Raw genomic sequence first — 17891 nt, forward strand, 5'->3', positions numbered from 1 at the left:
TGAGCATGCTCCATCCCCGTCCTCCCCCACGGCTTTCTTTCCTCCTTCCCTCACAGCTGCTTTCTCCTTCTGCTCCTGCTCCCCTCTCGCTCCCTCCACTCTGCCTCAGAGACATACATAACTCTCCCGTGAAATATATACAGTGTAAATATATAAAAAGCCGGCGTTTGCCTGCTGCTTATGTATTCATGAAATAGTAAATAAATTTTATGGGATAATGTGAAGGCTGCCAGGGAGCAGGAGGATGAAAACTAACCCCTAATGAGCCTCCGTGTCAGTTTGGCACACTCAGGATCGATCTGCCGCTTCCATTTAGCGCCCGAGCGCGGGGGTGGAGAAGGCGCTTCCTCGGCGTGGCCCCGAGCATCGCTGGCGCGACGCCTCGGTGATGGTCGCAGGGTCACGGGCTCAGCCGAGCGGGGCGGGAATGGTGGGGTGGGGGGGAGTGGGCTGCGACGGTGTTGGTCTGGATCAGGGCGAGATTTGGGAGGATGCGAGTTGGTGGAGTGTGGGGGTGCCTGGGGAGGGGGTGCTCGGGGATGCAGGGAGGGATGTGGGGAAGGACGCAGGGCGGGATGCAGGGCGGGATGCAGGCTTGCACAGGCTGCCAGGTTGCAGTGAGGATGCTGCCCTTGGCAGACAGGAGAGGAGGGCTGGGAGTGACAAGGCTGGCGGGGGGCTGCAGAGGCAGGGGACGGCCAGGTGAGAGCCAAGCATCGTCTTTCCTGCCAAGGCTCTGGCCCTGCAGCTGATTTTGGCTGCGCAGGCAGCCCGGCTCAGGAGGGTTTGGGCTCCATCCTTCCACCGAGACGCCCCCTTGATAAAAGGCAGCTCCTGGGGCTTGCCCGCGAGGATGGCCGGAGGAAGGCTGAGCGGAGCTGGGTTCCTCTCCGCAGCTCCTCAGCAGCCACCGAGACCTGCGATCCTCCCTGGGCAGCGCCAGCTCCCGCGGGGATGAAGGCGGGCAAAGGCTGCCCCTGCCACTGGCACGCCATGGGGCCTCCCCTCCCTCCCATTGTCCCATCCCAGGGGGATTAACGGGGATGCAGGACGTGGGGAGCACTGCAGGGAAGGAGAAGGCTTGGGTTTTACCATCCCGATGGCTCAAGCTTTGGGAGAACCCACAAAAGCCAGCAAGACCCCGGGCATGCCCCAGCCCCGCCGGGCTCAGCCTTCCCGCAGGGTCTGCCCTGCAGTGCAAGGAGGGGAGATGTGTTTGGGGGGGCTGCGGGTGGAGGGCCATGGGGTTTGCTCCGGTGACGGGTTTCCCACCCTTGTCTACAGCAGCAGGTGAGGTTTTGGGGTTTATTTGGGTTATGAAAGTGCCTTTCCTTTAATTCATTATATGGGGAGCAGGGTAGTATGTAACAGGGGAAAAGCAAGAAAAATCAGTGCGTGCTTCCAAATGCCTGGAGACGTGCTGATTACCGGACAGCCCTGCACACCCACCGAGCTTAGAGATAATAACATGGGGAATCCACCCTCACCCAGGGAGGAATTCTGTGGTTTTTGTAGCTAAAAACCAAGCTGGGTTGGAAAGAAACTGGCAAGGTTGCTTTGGTTAAGGCACTCAGCCGGTGGAGGTCAGCAAATGCGGCAGCACCATCTCGGGCACTGCGCTACGGCCTCGTCTTTCCTCATTTATGGCAGCAAAATTTAAGGCTTCGTTTAGAAAACACCCAAACTGGATGATCAGTTGTTTTCGGAATACCGGGGGGGCTAAGAAATATTTTCACACATAAATACGCCAAGGCTTTTTCTGCTTTGGTGCATCCACTTTGGCACATCCACTTTGGCCACCTTTGGGTGCAGCACGCGAGATTCCAGCAGGCACTGCAGGGTACGGGATGCAGGATGCCGAAGCTGGTGGAAATTTGGCATTGGATGGGTTTTTCCATCAATAACCGTTGATTTGAGGGAAAAGAGACATTTCCCAGCAGAGGTTTCGCCAGCTCATTAAAGCGTTGCGTTGGGTGATGCTGCGGCGTTTCCCTGCCGTCGTCCTGGCAAGGCTGCACTAACCCACGTGGGACGCGGCGGCTTCGCCGAAGTCACAATATTGGGAGTATTTAATGGGATGTTTCATTCCCACCTGGAGGAGAGCTGGAGCCTGGGTGTTGCGCCTTCATCTCCGATGCTTTTCACGCCTCCTCGGGAGATGCCTCCTGCAAACCACTCGCTCAGCACCGGCGCTCAGCCCCACGCCGCATCAGCCCCTCTCGCCCCCCCTCCCCAGCCCCTCCAGCTCCCACCCATGGGTGCTGCCACGGGTGGGACCGGCTCCGGGCATCTCCGGCTCCCCTTGCCGGCACGGCTCCCCAGCCCTTCCCTCCCGCGCCGCCTCTCCCCTCCCTCCCCCCTTGTATTTTTTTTTTTATGGAGGGAATGAGATGGAGAAGTAAAAATTATTAACCCCGAGGTCAGCGCTGGCTGCCTCATTCCTCTCTAGCTTCAAGCACTTTCTCCCTCATCTGTTTCACAGACAGCGATGTTCGGCTCAACACATTTGCATATACTTATTGCATTTTTTCAGTCTTTATCTATTTATTTATTTTTAAAGAGACAGAGCTGCTCTTGCCTCTTTTTTTTTTCCCTCCTGCCAGCTTTCACCAGCCGCTGTTTGGGATTTGATTCCCTCCATCGGCACGGCTCGCTGACGGAGGCGGGGGAGTGCAGGACCTGAGTGGTGTTGGGAGGGATGCTGAGCTTCACTCTCCTCCTCCCCCCTCGATTTCACCGCCGGTTTCTCCGCGTTTTCCTTATAAAATGGCCGAGTTGCCCCCCTCGGCTGCTGGGGGAACAAGAGCACGTTGGAGGACGGCCATCAGGGATGCATCCATCTTGCCCTTCATGGTGATGTTTCTTCCTGAAGCACTGGTGGGGAAGGGCAGCGGGAAGCTCCCGGTGGTCCCACGTTTATCCGAAGCAGGATGGAGATGGAAACCCCTCGCCGTTCCCGAGGCCTTTCCCGGGTTTTCCGCAGCCGCGGTGGCCGAGCACGGCTGGGTGTGAAGGGAGGGACCGGCTGGCTCTTCTGAAGCCGTCAGCACGTGGGAAAACCTGCACCCTCATTTAGGCATTTAGCAGCACCCCCAGGCTCGGCATCCACCTTCTCCTCAGCACGGCGACGCCTTTCTCCTCCCATCCGCCCTGAGAAATACTTGGGGGTGGAGGGGAATAAAAAATTAAGCATGTTATATCTTAAGCTCAGCATCTCCAAAAAATCACTTGCAGATATTCATAATGGTCCGGCAGCTATTAGAGGCGCAAGAAGGAGGGAAGGGAAGGAAATGAATGCTGGGTGAGAAGAGAAAATTCATAGCCCCGCTGATACGCCATGATAAATAATTATGAGTTATTAATTTTAAATTACATCTTTAATGCGTTGCATGATTTTAATTCCCACCACAGTATTAATATAGGGACTCTGGGTTTGATTAATTTAAAGCGGAACAGAAAGGTGTCGATTCCCGGGGCTGCCGGGGACCTCGCGGGGCTGCACGGAGAGGGGGTTCGCCCCGGGATGGGCACCGGGACGGCTGCTCCTGCATCGCGGTACGGAGGAAAGCGGTGCAATTAGCGGGGTGGACGACAGCGGGGTGCTTCAGAGCCCGCAGCCGCATTATTTTGGGGGCGGGGAGGGGGGGAAGCTGCGAGGTGCTGCATTGCGGGCGGGAGAGCATCACAGATGGGTTCAGAGAGCTGGGAGCACCAAGGCGGATGAAGGCCATGGGATAGCATCCTTTAACCGCTTCGTCCCAAGCCCTTATTGAAATAACTAAAACAGGGACCGGCATCACCAAAAGCCGCTCGGCGCCTCCCACCGCAGGGACCCCCCCGCCGCCGCTCCGCCGGGGCCGGGAAGCTGCTCTAAGTTTGCTTTCTGAGTAAACTTCCCCTAAGTGTGACAATCGCTTTAGCTTCCCAGCGAGGATTTACCGGGCTTCTGTTATCTCTTTGAAAGTCGGAGTTCTCCAAATGGGCATGAGAGAGCAGCCGGAGAGGTCAGAGCCAGTTAGGCTGCACAGCCGTTCAAAGCCCCCTTCCAAGCGGCATTAAAGACGGGATTAAGTCTAAGAGGGTTATGGAGGGAGGAGTAAAACAGCCTTGTCCTGCACACAGCGCCGAGATAAGGCTCTGTTCTCTAGGTGTGAACTCCCGCGTGTGCAAGCCCAGGCACTCCGGGGTTTGCGGCAGAAATTGGAAGGATAATACCAGAGGCGGGGGGGATCAAGCCGGAGCCGAAACAGCCCCCTCGCAGGCGGTGGGGTGGGGTGGTGCCGCTCGCAGCCACTCTGCTATTTATAGGATTTTTTAATCCGGGGAGCGATGGCACAAGAAGCCTGATTTTCCACTTGTTCGGCCCCAGAGTGGGCCACGGGAAGCCACAGGGTCAGGGGGTCCCTGGGTGTGGGGCTGGGGTGGGGGACACCCGGAGCCCCCTGCTCCCATCCTGTCTCCTGAAAGGAAAGGCAGGGGATGGGTCTGGAGGTGAGACCGGGTTGGATGTTATCCCGAAGCATCACGTTGTCCCTCTGCATCCCGGTGGCCCACACGTCAGTAGGGTGTTGGTGTAACGCAAGGTGCTGCCCCCCATCCCAGAGCCCCAGCGCGAGGGTTTGCTCTCCCTTTCCCCCCCAACCAAGGCTGGGACTGGGTTTTGAAACACTTCCCGCATCCTCCTGCATCCTTCCAGGCATTGGAGCCCGATGCGGCTCTTTGTGCCCCATGTCACCTGCTGCCAGCGAGGAGACACAACCCCCAAATCCTCGTGCAAGGGAGCGGGGGGGGTTTGCTCGGTTGAGGGGCTGCTGTGCTCTCCCCTCCGGCCCCTCCAGCTTCATCCTCCTCCGCTTGTTTTAATTCATTCACCTACCTAATGGTGCAGCAGCTTCTGGGCGATGCTGAGACCTGCCCAACTCGTGACAGGTCCACAGTTCCCAGCCCCAAAAGCCGGTGAGCAGAGGGGTCACAGGGAGAACAGCATCCCTCTGCCCGCCCCCCCCGGCAAAACCCCCCCAGCCAAGAAATCCAACGTTGCACATCCTCTGAGGTTGCTGCAGTGTGTCCCTGGGGACAGCCCCTGCATGGCCCTGGGGACAGCCCCTGCGTGGCTGTGCCAGCTCCAGTGGGGGGGGGGGGGGGGGGGGGGCGCACATTTCGGTGCTTACACTGAATCCGGGGATTTTTCTTGGCAGCCAAATTCCTGCTCTTTTTTTTTTAATCAATAGGAAATGTTGGCAGGAATTTTCTAGACTTTGGGGCTTCTGCTGGGAAGTAATCATTTTGAAAATGGTCCCTTTTTCCCCAAGTGGTGATATGGGGGTTGGGGGGGGGGTGTTCAATGCCGATGGTTTAGTTTTATTATCTTGACGTGGGGGGGGATGAGAGGCAGTTACAAAACGGTTATTTTGAGATGGTAATTTTTCATATGAACCCCCAAAAAGGCAGTGATAGGCAGAACGGTGCCTGTAACCCCCAACCTGGCCCATCCCAGTACCGAGGGGTCAGGGCTGGAAACCGGGAGGGGCTGGATGAAGGGACAGGGCCAAGGCCATGTGGGCAGGCTGTGGCAGAGCAAAGAATAAGGCTCCTCTTTCTGGGCTCCTCTTCTTTCTCAGCTCCTCTTCCTCAGCATGTTCCACCTTCCGCCTTGGTGGGTTTGCTCCCTCTGTTGATGTTGCAGAGAGCCCATGAGTCTGCAATTAGCCACCGTTAATTACCACTGTGCCCACTCCTTGGGCAATCCCTTGGTAACAACACTGCCCCTATGGAAAAGGCGACCCATATCCCGGGGGAGACCTCAGTGATGGGCGTTTCTTGGCCTTCATCCCTGCAGCAGCTGAATACTAATAGTTTTATCCATCTCACAGCGTGGCCGAGAAGCAATGCTATTGTGCCATGCCAATGGGGAAACTGAGGTACAGAGACACCCGTGCGAAGCCACTGATGGTAATGCTGAGAACAAACCCTCCACTGGCATTTGGGGAGGGATGAAGGCATGGGATGGGGATGGGGATGGTGTACGCTGCGCTGGCCGTCTTTCCCCTCCCAGCCCCTGAAAACAGCCGGCAATGGGCTCAGCCAAGGGGGATGCCCCTCGCCAAGCACCCCTCAAGAGCACTGGGCTCGCTCTGGCTTGGTCCCCGCACGCTTCGTCTTGCTTGGCCGCCCCGGGTGGGGTTTTGCAGCCCCGGGAGCCGCTGCCGGCAGAGGGAGTGGGGATCGAGCGGGATTTGAGCCTCTCCCAAGTACAGTATTTGCGCTTTTCCTTTATTGGCTGGGTCCCGAGGCCGCTCTCGGAAGAGCCAAGTGACAGTGTTCTGTCTGCACGCTCAGAGGCTGTTAAATTAAACAGTTCAGGGAATTAACTGCATGCCGCGAGCTGCAGCAAACCCACTCACAGCCAGAGACGGCTGGATTTGCTCCTTGCCAACAAAACCTAGGAAAACAATGCTAATAAAGAAGGATAACAGAGTCCCTGCCTGCTGCATGGAGGCTTTTATTCCTTCTTTTCCCTCTCCTCTCTTTTTTCAGGGTGGGTTTGAGGGCTCTGTGGTCAGGATGCTGCTCCGCCCGGGGAGGTTTGGTGGCTGGGATGGGGCTGCCCGGAGCCGTGGCTTGGCTGGACCACGGGCTGGTGCCTCCCTGCTCCTCGGAGCCTGGGAGGGGATGTGGCAGCCGGCTGGCAAGCAGGAGCGCTCCGGGCTCCGCCATGAGCTCAGCCCAAGGTCAAAGCCTGGCTGGGGCTGCCCGAAGGCAGGCAGAGCTCAGCTGGCCGCGGCCGAGCGCTCGGGAGGGTATTCCTTCCCAAATGTGCTCCATTGCTTTGGAGCATCGCCCCAATGGCTTCGTGCAACGTCTGCTCATCCCCCTGCTCAGGGCCAGGGACCCCCTCCTGCGTCGCTCCTGATTTTGTGGACCTCGGTCTCCCATCGCCCTTCCCCGTGCCGGGCAGGAGAGCCCAGCAGAGCCCCGGGCACTGACGGCCTCTTCTTGTCTGGGTGATGGGCTTTGCTGTTTCTGGGGTGCTCTCCCCAAGATGCAAGTGGTCCTGCCCCCTCCCCGGGGATAGGGCTTGCCCAGCGCCAGCCTGCCTAGGGCTGGATAAAAACCCAGGGCCTGCTCCGAGGGGTTTTTCATCTCCTCTAGCAGCTGCTCAGCCAAGCTCTGGCGTGGCGTTGCAAGAGGAGCGTTGTGCAGAGGCGTGGGTGGCGGTGGGGGTCCCCGTTTCTCCTATCCCCCCCCTCCCTCCAAGGCTTTTGGGTGCACAGAGCATCCCTGTCCTGCCCACCCACAGGGCAGGGAAGAGAACTAGGCAATTTTTTTTGCAAGGGAGCTCAGAGGCACTTTTCTACTTACATTTTTTGCCCTTTCTGCAAAGACAAAAAATAAGTGAGCGAAGAGGAGGGGTGTTTTCACACCCACAGAGCTCACCGAGGGGGTTCTCCAGGGCACGTCTGAGGGTTGCTCGGGCACTGGTGCTGCCATGGGATGGAGGGGCCAAGCCCTGGCAGCCTCACCCATGTCTTGATGACCTTTTTCTGCATCCAGGGACTTCTTAGGATCCCTCTCCCATGCATGGTTAAGGATCGCCAAGTATTTTGAGTGACGGGACCGGTCGAGCTCCCTGCTCACCGGCCGGGCACTGAGCCCTGGGCTTGCGATCTCTCCCAGCCCGGCCGGCGCGGGCTCCCTCCCCGTGCCGCTGTCAGGAGGAAGATGTAGAGCAATCACAGCTCTGTGCTGCAAATATTAATTATCCACTAACTGCTCTCCAGGCAGCCATTAGATCTCAGCTCTCCGACAGCTGTTCCCAGCCGCCTGCCCGAGGGATGCTCCGGAGGGGGAGCAGCCGGGGGGCGGTGGGGGGCCGGGAGGGAAGGGGTCCCCACACCACCACCCTCCCGAAGGTGGGATGAGCCAGCGAGGCAAGGGAGGATTTTGGCACCGGCACTTTTCTTTCCCTGCAAAATATTCCCATTTCAGGGTTTTGGGGGACCATCCTTCCCGCTAGCCCGCTGTCCCTGCCGCAGGAGGATGAGGAGGGTTTGCTGTCCCAAGGATTTTCACCTGTTCTCATTACTTCACCTCCTGGCTCGCTGAACGGTTACACCTTCCCAGGGTTGCAACATCTTGCTGCAGTCACTTGCAAACCCTCCACCCTTTGGCTCATTTTCCGGAGCAGCAAAATTATTCCGGTTTGGTCCCATGTCCCTCCTTCCAGCAAGTGGTCCCACTCCCACCCTCACCCCGACGCATCATAAACCCTTCCTATTTTCTTACCTCTTGGACAAATCCGGCTTTTTTTTTTAATTGATTCCCAGGGTGGGAAGCTGTTGGCTGCAGACAAAGGCAGGGCAGCCCGTCTCACCGGCGAGGCCACATCTGCGGACATCTGTCCACAGACCCTCTCCGCGCCGGGACCCTCCCAGACCCAAACCCCTCCATCACCACTCGAACATTTTGGGCTCCGGTTGCATCAATGAGCTGCAGACACATCGCGGGGCGGGGTGGGGGGAGCAAATTGCTCAGCGTCCCCCTTCCTCAGTTTCCCCATGTGGGAAGTGGAAGGAAAGCATTGCCCAGCCCTTAGTGGGGTGCACCGAGTTTTCAGGGCTCAGCAGGATGCACACACAGGGATGCTTCCCGCCCAAAGGGTGGGAATCCCTCCTCACGCCCGTCTTTCCCCAGCCAGAGCGGGCAGATATACCAATAAGGAGCTAGTTAACGAAATAAATGAGCGAGGTAGGCCCGCGCACATATAAATCTCTCTGAGAGAACATTTAGACGTTCCATATTTGAGCTGGCTATCATTTAAATTACCGCTCTGCCTCCCCTCAACGTAGCCCCTTATTACCGTGTTTTTAATGCTCAGGGCTTAATTGCAATCGCTTGCGGGCTCCCCCTCCAAGCTCTCGGCGGAAATTAGCTGCCTCTCCTGCCCACTCATTATCCACCCAACCCGGGAGGCTCCGACGTGGTCCAGGGAGAAGGTCCGGGCGGCTCCCAGGGGTTTTCCTGGGCTCCAGGGAAAACCCCTTAGGATGGGAGCTGCCTGGAACATTAAAAATGATGATTTTTTTTTTTTTATTTTTAATACTTTCCTCCAGCTTCTTGGGCAGTGGATGGATTTCAGGAGCTGGAGAACATCTGGAGAAGCTTTTGCAAAGAGGAGAGGTCTTCTTCAAGAAGTTGAGCTGCAGCGATGGCTTCCATCCTCCTTTCCCCACTATTTATCTTCCCAACCATGCCCCTACTCCCTGCCCTGGAGGGTTCGCTGCCGCCTCCCTCCGTTACCTGTAGCAGAGAGAAATAGTCACCCGAGCATCCCCAACCTGTCCACTTTTTCCTCCAAAAGGGTGTAGGAAAATGGGAAGGGTTTGCCATGTGTCAGGGTGAGGGTGGGAGAGGGACCACTTGCTGGAAGGAGGGAGGTGGGACCAAACCAGACCAATTTTGGCTCTCCGGAAAATGAGCCAAAGGGTGAGGGGTTTGCAGGTGACTGCAGCAAGATGTTGCGACCCTGTTCAGCAAGCCAGGAGGTGAAGTAACTAGAAAAGGTGAAAAAATACTCCGGGAATAATATATATGTTAAAAAAATACTATGTATGCTCACGTCTGGAGGGGGAGGATCCAGAAAGAGCTCAAAATTCAGGACAGATTTGTCAAAGGGTCCAGTGCAGAGCGAAAAAGAAATATTTTTCCTCAGAAAAGTGAAAATATTTGGGTTTGGTCATTTTCCAAGGGAAATATTTGCCTGCTTCATTGCAAAACGTTTCCTTCACCAAACCGGCCTCTTACCCAACCCAACCCAACCCAACCCAACCCCAGCTGGCCCCAAACCCTCTTGGAGATGCCACCAGGTCCTGCAGAAGCCCCAGGGGAGCAGAAGCACGTGCTAAGTGACAAGACCAAGGCCAGGCAGCGGGCAGGTGGCAGAGGGCAGCAGGACCTCTGCAAGAGAGGGATGCTGGAGGGGCGAGAGGTGGTCCAGGGGGTCCCAGGGATGCTTACCCCAGCAAGCCGGTGCCTGGCGTGGGGCGGGGGAAGGCGTCAGTAATTGGCAACCTGGGCTCTGCTGCCCTTTCTGCAGCGGCTTGTTTAATTGTGCTGGCTAACGGTTCAGGGGCAGAGCTGCTCGGGGGCCTTATCTCTGCTTTCACCATTTTTCTTTCTGGGAAATGAAGTTAAAAATCCCTTCACAGCAGCTCCAGCGGAAAAAAAAATTAGTCCCATATCACTATTTAACATGCACTGCTAAAAACTAGATAAACACAGGCCGTCACTTGGAGATTAGCTCCTCACATGACTAAATGATTTATTTAGAAGATTCCTTCTTTTCTCTCCCGCTCTCTTTCTCTCTCTCGCTCTCCCTTTTCCTTGGCTAAGAACATATTAATCAGAAATTAGAGGCAGACTGAGGGATGGAGAACAGGCTGGCAAAGAGCAAACGGAGAGGGAAAAAGGGGAAAGCGGAGCGAGGGCTGGACGGCTGTGAACAGGGTGGAGAAGATGGGATGGGGGAAGGAGAGGGGAAAGGGTGGAGGGGGACAAAAAAAATTGATAAAGAGGGAAATCTGAGAAGGGGGGAGGAAAAAGGGGGCTTGGACCGAAATGGGGATGGGGTGGGGGGGTGCGTTGGGGGCCAAGCGGGGGAGAGGGGGCTAACGCAAAGGTGAAAAGGTGGAGGGCAGGAATGAAAGCGAGGGGAAAAATGTGAAGAGGGAGGGAGAAAGAGCCCTAATTGTGTGCGGCAGGAATGCGCAGAGCTTAGCCCGCACCCCGGGGGACTCCTGGCCCTGCATGATTAAGGTACTTATCAGGCGGGGAGCTCCGGAGGGGCACGGGAGCAGCCCCCAGCCCCTCTAAGCCTCCCTCCCGGCCGGGGCCAGGGGGGATTTGTGTCCCCCAGCCCCGCTTTCCCACTCCAGGTGTTGGTGATAAGAGCATCCCGGTGCTGCTCAGCCCTCTCGCATCCTTTCTGCCTCCCTGCTCAGGCGTGAAGGGAGGGGAGTGGGGCGGGGGGGGCCGGGGGCTTCTCGCTGGGGATTTGCAATAGGGGGATAAAGGGAGAAACAACCCTGGCAGGATTAAAGGGGAGGGGTCTCTGCTGGGATAGGTGCTGTGCAGTGTCCCTTTTCTTTTATCCATATAGATAACCGGGCCCTGAGGCTGAGGCCTACAACGATAAGGAGATTAGGCGGATTGGCTCATTTGTAGTGAGATCCTCCAGCGGGGATATTCGGCTCTCTATAGACCCACCAGAAGGTTATCTAAATAGGCTAGACTTGAACTAACCCCGGAGCCGGGCCCTGGGGGAGGCTCCCGGGACAAAGCAGGGACGAGGCGGGAGGGAAGGAGATGGGCGAGAGTGATGCTGCCATTAGCCGGGGGCTTGGAGACGATGGGCAAGCACGATGCCGCCCTTAGCCAGGGACTTTCACATCGCCCGGTCCATGCCCCGCATCAGCAGCCCCAGAGGCAGCGACCCGGCTACTCCCTCCAGCTAACGCGGGAATGACCGGGCTCCATCCGAAACGGCACCTCAGGATGCTCCGGGGATGATGTCTAAGGCATGGAGGGAGCTTTCGTCACCAGGCTGGGATGCTGGGAAAGCCAGCGGGATGGGGAAATGCAGCATCCCTTGGCACTGGGATGGGTCAATGCAGTTACCTGGCTGTGCGCACCCTCGTATCGCCCCGATGGGTCCACCCCACACAGGGCATCGCTCCCCTGGGCTCCCACCGGCACCGCGACGGCTGCGCCTGGCGAGCCCCGGGGTTCCCCCCCAAACCAGGACAGCGGAAGGGATCACATGGGCGATTAGTGACTTTTCTGTCATATCGAGCACTAGTTAGATGGGAACCTTAACTCAGTTAAACATCTACAAACATAGGACTTTACAATTTTTTTTAATATGTTAACAAAACCTTAAATAAGCTGAATACATAAGAAAAAAGGTCTTGCATTTCCTAAACGTCAGTTTTCTGTTTTAAATAGGCTCTTGGAAGACTGGAGGTGCTGTCTCCAGTGAGGGACCTGAACCAATTGCCCCCCCCGCAAACTTCACCTCTCCCATGGGTTTATCCTGCAGAAGTGGGAACACAAAACCACGTTTTCCTGCCTTCAACCTTCTAATTACTCTCCCAACTTGGACAAACCAGTCTTTGGGCTGCGCCACTTAGGGAAACCAAAATGCAATAAAAACTATCTTTGCACATAGGATGCCATTAGCAAGAACCACTCCGGCAGTTCGGGGTTTAAGTACTTAGCAGCTGAATTTTGGTGGTTCGGTAATGGAACTTTCTTTAAAACTTCAACAGCAAATATGTACAGCTATCTTTTTATATATGTATATAAAATTGTGTGTATATATATATTCAATTTAAATGTGAATAGATAAGACTAAAGTTAGGTTTTAACATAGGTTTACCATAATGTTAACTTTAATTTTAATTCAATTAAGTTTTTAAGGGAAAATGCAATTCATTTAAATTTAAAAAGTCCAGCTTCAGAAAAAATCAGATTTTAATTATAACATCCACCTTTTAATTCCTTTTTTGTAATTGATTTTGATCCCCCCTTTGCTCAGAATGATAAGCAACAGTCCTTGAGCATTGCAGGTGCAACTGTGGTCCCTGGGGTCAGCCACCCCTCGCTGGTGGCAGAGCCAGGACAGCCTCAAGCCACCGTCCATCACCTCCACCGGACCCTGCGTTTCCCTTAGTCTCACACCCAGGGGCCAAATTTGAGAGGGAGAGGAACAATTGCCAGCTCCCGGAGGAGCTCAGAGCCGTTGCGACGGCTGTAGGGTGTCTCAGCAAAGTTGGCTTGGCAGATGCCGGCGTGCAAACTCCACGTGTGTGCAAACTTGGGCGTGCAAACTCCTACACGTAAACCTTTACGTGCAAATCGGTGTGTGCAAATTCCTGCACGCAAACTTCTGCGTGCAAACCCTTGCATGTATGTGAACTTGTGCATGCAAACTCCTGCCCGCAAACCTTTCCATGCAATTCCTGCGTGCAAACCCTTGCGTGCAATTCCTGCATGCAAAGCCCTGCGTGCAAACCCCTGCATGCAAACCCTCAGGAGCCAGGAAAGCAAATACGAGTCGCTCTCAGCCCCATCTCTGTTCTCCCCCCAGCTGGAGCTCTGTAAAGCAGTCCCTAGGAATCCCCAGCTCCCTTTGCCCCCGCGTCAGTGCTGGGTTACCCTCCTGCATCCCACCCCGCAGGAGGGATGCTTGGTGGGACGGTGACCTCCCTAGCTGGGCTAAACCCCGTCTCTCCGTACCCAAAAGGGGCCAAGTGCTGCTGGGGCTGCCCCCACTGCCTTGGCAGGGCACGGACACTGGGAAGCAAAAGCAGCACCGGTGTGCCCCACATGCTGCCATCCTTGCTGCCCGAGCATCGCCCCACTCCTCGTGGGGACACCCCCCCCCCCAGATACACAGCCGGAGGCATTGTCCCCCAGCCCCGCCGCCTGATAGCCTCCGTGTCTGTGCTTATCTCCACCTCTGACACCAGAAGCCTGAAAAATGATTTTTTTTTTTTTCATGTACGCCTGCCTTTCTATTTCTCCCGTGGTGTTTTTCCTTCTCTCCCTCCCCGTAACCGCACCAGATCAGAGCGCAGCGATGCTCCTGCAGCCTGACAGCTCGCACGCAGCATCCTTCCTCCTCCCTCCCCGGCCCCCACTGCTTTCTCCTCTTCCCTCCTTTTCCCCTTTTTATATGGTGGTTTTTTTCCTTACACTCCTTTCTCCTTCCTCTTTATTTTATCTCGATTTGCCACAAATCTGTTCCTCTACAAAGCAGCTGCCATCTTTGTTCTTTGCCATTATCAGCTGCGGCACACGGGCCAGGCCAGGCTGCCTGGCAGACAATTGCTGACTAATAGACTGTCTGAGAGCTATTGTAGAGTGTGGCCGAGGCAGATCTATCACCGTGTCCTATCACCCGTGCCGCATTGACACCAGGGGAGAGCAGCGTGGAAGGGGGAGTGGGCAAAGGGATGGGAAAGGAAAGAAAAAAAAAAAAAAGGAGGAGGGAAAAAATAAGAAGAATAAGAAAAGAAGGGGGAAAAAAGAAGGGAAAAAAGAAGGGAAAAAAGAAGAAGGAAAAAGAAGATGGAAAAAGAAGGAAAAAGAAGAAAAAAGAAGGAAAAAAGAAGAAGGAAAAAGAAGACAGAAAAAGAAGGAAAAAGAAGAAGAAAAAAGAAGAAGAAAAAAGAAGGAAAAAGAAGAAGAAAAAAGAAGGAAACAAGAAAGAAAAATAAGACAGAAAAAGAAGAAAAAAGAAGAAGAAAAAAGAAGGAAAAAAGAAGAAGGAAAAAGAAGGAAAAAGAAGAAGAAAAAAGAAGGAAAAAAGAAGGAAAAAGAAGAAGAAAAAAGAAGGAAAAAAGAAGGAAAAATAAGACAGAAAAAGAAGAAAAAAGAAGAAAAAAGAAGGAAAAAAAGAAGAAGGAAAAAGAAGGAAAAAGAAGAAGAAAAAAGAAGGAAAAAAGAAGGAAAAAGAAGAAGAAAAAAGAAGGAAAAAAGAAGGAAAAATAAGACAGAAAAAGAAGAAAAAAGAAGAAGAAAAAAGAAGGAAAAAAAGAAGAAGAAAAAAGAAGGAAAAAAGAAGAAGGAAAAAGAAGAAGGAAAAAGAAGAAGGAAAAAGAAGATGGGAAAAGAAGGAAAAAAGAAGACAAAAAAGAAGGAAAAAGAACAAAAAATATGGAAAAAAAAGAAGGAAAACGAAGAAGGAAAAATAATTTTAAGAAGAAGGAAACAAGTAGGGGAAAGAAGAAGAAAAAAAGAAGAAGAAAGGGGAAAAAAGAAGAAGGAAAAAGAAGAAGGAAAAAGAAGACAGGAAAAGAAGGAAAAAAGGAGACAAAAAGAGAAGGAGAAAGAAGAAGGAAAAAAAGAAGGAAAAAAGAAGAAGGAAAACGAAGAAAGGAAAAAGAATTTAAAAAAAGAAAGAAAAAAGGAGGGAAAAGAGGAAGAAAAAAGGGAAAAAGAAGAAAAAAGAAGAAAAAAGAAGGGAAAAAAGAAGGGAAAAAGAAGAAGGAAAACGAAGAAAGGAAAAAGAATTTAAAAAAAGAAGGAAAAAAGGAGGGAAAAGAAGAAGAAAAAAGGGAAAAGCAGAAAAAAGAAGAAAAGAGAAGGGAAAAAAGAAGGGGAAAAGAAGGGGGAAAAGAAGAAAAAAGGAAAAAGAAGACGAAGGAAAAAGAAGAAGGAGAAGAGCAGGAAAAAGACGAAGGAAAAAACAAGGAAGGGGAAAAAGGCGGCGGCGGCGGCAGCGCTCCCGGGGCGGCGGTCGGGCCCGGCCGGGCGGGCCCGGGGCGCTGCGGGGCCGTGCGGAGCAGCTGCGGGCGGCGCTTCCAGCCGCTCCCGGCTCCCGCCGCCTCCTCCCGCCATCTGCCGCCGGCGGGGCGGGCCCGGGGGGCTCCGCTCACCGACAGATGCAAAGGGCTGCGCCGCGCTGCCGGGGGGGGTTTGCTTTTCTCCCTGCTGGGGGGGCCCCGGCTTTTGGGGGGCCCGGGCTGCTGCTGCTGCCCTCGGCTGCTGGGGGGGGCATGGTGTTCCGCCACGCTCCTGCGAGCTCTCTGCGTGCGCTGGCGTCGCAGCAGCCTCGTGCCTCCGAGCCCACGGCCTCCACGGCGAACAGAGCTGGAAGGGGCGACGCACCCATCGCCAGCTTCACCCCTTCCGACAGCCGGCTTGGCAATCAGCCTGGAGGGGGTTCACGCTCCAATTTGGGGTGAAACTTGGTGACCAAGACAAGTGAAAACCCCGGGAGGGGAGCGTGGTTTCAAGGGCAGCAAGAGGGAAGCAGAGAGGGGCTGGGGATAGCCCAGCACGGCTGGGCACACTGCGGCGGGGGTCCCCACCTGCCCCCGAAGCACACACAATTATCCCCCAGCCATTAATGAGCCCCTAATAAAATTTTGTGGCAGGGAAATGTCAAGGCTCCTCACCCAGCCAGCAAACACCCCTCCCGGTGTCCCTAGGGACTGGCCTCGGGGGCTGGAACCCCAAACCCTCTGTGGCCAAGACGCCCGAGGGCTTCATGCCAGGGACCAGGGACAATGTCCTGAGCCAGACTGGGGTCTGCCCCGGAGACGGGGGGACAGGGAGGCACGGCCTCCCCGCAGCGCCCCATTTGTGCCCCCAGCATCCCTGCGGCCGGGCAGGGGCTGCCCAATGGCCCAGCCCGTCCCGGCTGCCTGAGCTCGCCTCCTTTCCACAAAGAGGACAAGGCGGCGAGGGGAGCGGCGTTTTGGGTTGAGTTCTTTGGAATTTGGCTCTTTTGATTCCCCTCCTCACACCATGGGCCCAAGAAAGGAGCAGCTCTGTGCCGGGTGTGCCAATGCCGCCGGCTCTGCGAGAGGGATGCTGGTCCCAGCGCTCCATCCCCCAAGAAAAAGTGGGGACAGTGCGGCGACAGCACCCAGGAGCACCCAGGGCTGCCGGAGAGGTGCGGTGCAGGGTGGGGGCACGTGCTCCCTGCGGGATGCATCCTGCGGGATGCGGCTGGGGCGAGGCGGGAGCGGTGAACGGCAGAGGGGGCTGCAGGTCAGGAGGAGCGGGGACATCGCAGGGAGATGGCAGGGGACACCAGTGGGGACAGGCGAGGAGAAGCTGCCAGGCCATGGAGGGGGACACAGGGGCCTGGGTCTGCCCTGGGCCAGGATGCGGCCAAGGGGCACGGAGGGCAGCAGCATCCCGGGGTGATGCCACCCCTCGCTGGGAAACGCTGTCCCCGGGCGCTGGTATCTGTCCCCCACCGGGGCCCAGGTGGCTTTCCCAGCGTGGAGCTCAACCCAAAAAAAGCACCAAGAGCTGGAGGGTGGTCAGAGCCAGCCCAGGGAGGCAGCTCCGTTTTAAGCAGGCTCCGGCATTGCCTGAGCCACGCGTGTGCACACAAGGTGAGAGGAGCTGAATAGTTGATTTCCCCAGTGGGTTTTGCTCCCGCTTGCTGTAAAGTTGTGAACAAAATGACCGGCCATGCATTGAACGGGCTTACATCGCTCTCCATATGGAAATGAAGATAATCCAAGTCTCAGCTTTGTGTTCTCCAGGAGAGAGCAGGGAGGGAGCGGGGGGCCGGGGGATGGGGCAGGCTCGGAGCCGAGGGGACGTATCCTGCCCCGACGCCTCCCTCCTCGGCGGGGCTTCGTCTCAAGCCGGCTCAGCCCCATCCCTCCTCACCCCGTTGGGGTGGTGAAGTGTTTTTGGGGACACATCGGCACCGAGCTCGGGCAGGTCCCAGCACCCGGACAGCCCCGATTAAAGCTAAGCCCACGCTCATGCACAGGCTTAAATCAGAGCCTTGTGCCCTGACAGACGCTTTGAAATATTTAGTTACATAATTCGGCTGGCAGGTTGGTCTCTCCCTCTCGCACACACACTCACATACACTCACAGCCCAAGTCTGCTTGTTCCAAATAATAACGGAAAAGGGTTGTTCTCCCCAAACAAAGTATTACTAATTAGACTTTTTTTATTTGGCACTTGTGGTAAGACACTTGAAGTGCCATTAACAACGTCTAATTTAAGAAAGATCAAAAAAAAAAACCCAATAAGCAAATAATTACATGACTGGAAATGATCTCCAAAATTAAATCATTCTCCACTGGGCACTTTTTAAGGCTGCGGCTTCTCTGTTTGCCTCTGGTTGTTGGTTGCTTTTCGTGCGAGGACGGCATCCTGCAGTATTTGTGTTGGTTGTAAGGACTTTGTCATTTTTGCAACACGTTCTTAGTTCAGTTCATCCCTTTTGGGTCTCTTTTTGCTGCACAAAACACGTGGGTGCTTGGTACGACATCAAGGAGACCCGCTGGGTCGGGCTGGGGGATGATGAGGGTGGTCGGGGGGGGACAGGAGGTCAGGATCCTGCCCCACAT

This window comes from Gavia stellata, chromosome 21, assembly GCF_030936135.1.
Source record: "Gavia stellata isolate bGavSte3 chromosome 21, bGavSte3.hap2, whole genome shotgun sequence".
Classification (NCBI taxonomy): Eukaryota; Metazoa; Chordata; class Aves; order Gaviiformes; family Gaviidae; genus Gavia; species Gavia stellata.